The sequence below is a fragment of the Belonocnema kinseyi genome, chromosome 5 (genome assembly GCF_010883055.1).
Source record: "Belonocnema kinseyi isolate 2016_QV_RU_SX_M_011 chromosome 5, B_treatae_v1, whole genome shotgun sequence".
NCBI classification, from domain to species: Eukaryota; Metazoa; Arthropoda; class Insecta; order Hymenoptera; family Cynipidae; genus Belonocnema; species Belonocnema kinseyi.
In genome coordinates, this window is record NC_046661.1 from 134,274,103 (window position 1) to 134,276,444 (window position 2,342).

Here is a 2,342-nt window from a genome sequence, read left to right on the forward strand (position 1 = left end):
TATAAGAGCTGTTGAAAGAAGGGTTTTTCTGATAACCAAAAACATTCACAAATATTGACAACACTTTTATTCAATCACCAATATCAATATAATAATACTATCAACTACCGCAACCAAAATAGATATAGTTTTTTCAAAACAGTGGTATTTTTATCCAAAAGAGAAGCTTTTAGGTCGGAGTCCTTCCTTCACTCTATCAAATGGGTAGTATAGTTTCTGGACTGCCTCCAATGCCTGATGTGATTAATCCTATAGATCCCATAAATCATATACCCTCTACTACCTGTTTTTCATTAGAAGTGCTTGCAGTAGCTTGGACTTTTGGCCCAAGGAACAAAAAACTGCAGAAAGAGTACAATTCGTAGCGAAACTCGTTACATATGCAGTTCCTAATTCCCAGTTTTCTTAAACACCCCAGATAGGCAAAGGGCCATCCCAAAGACGTAGCTTCCCTGCCAAAGTCGTTCTATTTGGACAATGAACAAAAATTTTCGATCCTCCAGAAGCCTCTATACGTAAATGGTTAGGCCTAAGGTTTGCTAAATAAACCGAGTCGCCCACTTTTACAAAACAGCGAGTTTCTTTAATATCATCTTCGACATCGAGCTTTTCAAGAGTTGCACTAAAACGCAGAAGTCCCCTCCCATGATTTATATATCCATAAACCTGCACTTCCGAATCAATTTGTATCTTTGAACCAATCATCCAAAGAGGAAGTTGACCAGGTTTTAGAACTCCTTTAAAAGCAGTGCTGCCAAAACCTTCAACTTCTACAAAAACATGGCCAATTTCAGGAGTAGCAGAATGTTGAACAGATGAACTTTTTGCAGTTTCTAAAAGAAAAAGCAGGCACTTGTAATTTTTTTGTACAGTAGAAAAATATGTGTTGGACATTACAAAAAAAATGTCAAGTATCAAATTGAGCGCTAGCACAAACACTACTACTTAAATATCGCAAAATAAAAATAATGAATATAGAATAAAGACTGTATATATAAAATATTTGAAGCACGAGCAGAGATGACATATTATTAATTTGTTGATATAACGTTATCATTGCCCATGTTTCATTTACACGTATAATACAAATTGTTGATACCTTTTCTAACATCTGGTCACAAATGAGTGCTTGCCACGAATCATGTAACGATTTTTGGTTTTCGGCATGCTTTGAATTTTACGAGTAGGATTCGGACATGATTTTTTCATGTTTAGATTTTTATAGGAACACATATCTAGATACAGCAAAGTGGCGTTAAAAGCAAGATTTGAAAATAAAGATTTTGTTAGAAAAACGTTTCATTTTTAGGCTAAATATTTCTTGAGTAAATTTTTCAAATATCTTCAAAATAAGCAGACTCATCGAGATTTGTTGCAAAAATAAAACGTTTTTCCTTTGAAAGTCCTCTTTCGCTTTTTGCAGAGAGATTATAAGAGCCTTGAGAGTGAAGCATGTATTTTTTAGAAAAAAAATATATTTATACAAATATTTCGATTACGAATCGGTTTTAGTGCTCTAGAATACAAGTTAAATAAGGCATTTCACCGATGAAATGAAGCCCTTTTATTCCGACCTATGTAACTGGTATGTATTCTGTACTTTTTCAGAACATGTGTAATATTCATTATCAATATTACAATTAATATGTTTTATTACACTTACTTATTAAATAAAGAAAAATTGCACAGATGTAGAGTAGAATCGCCATCTTCATTTTTGCAAGATAGAGGCGACAGTAAACTGAGAACTGATTTTTCAAGAATTTCTTGAACGGTTTCACTGAAAAATTTGTCGATTATACTTATTTAAATATACTAATCACGATCTGATTCAACAACCTTATCTGTTATTTCTTATAGAGTTATGATGTGCTGTGTACATGATACCTTATGTTTCTTTCTGTAAATTTGGTCCTACCAGCCCCCGGCTGATCCGGCTACAATCTTAGACAGATGGGCTCTACGATTGCCGGATAGGGGAAGAATTCTAAAAAAATTACCAGAACCCTAAAACTAAAGTTTATCGGATAGAGCTAAAATGTGTGTTACACGTTCTGTTTCATCTAAAATGTTACTAAAATATAACTGCGGTTTTTAGACTTATCAATTGCACATTCAGGGTGGCCGTTTTAGCTTCGAGGCTGTGTTCCTTTGTTCCCACCCAAAAGGTCCCAAATTGTCTTACAATTAAGCTGCAAAATACATGGGAAAATCATCGTCGTTCGTCAGCAAGTGGGTAGAGCGGTATAAAGAGACCAAAAATGTCGATGACTTCCCAAATCGTGGTTCGACAGGAAAAGTGTCCGACAAATTGGAAAAACTGATCGTGTCAATGTTTTCTC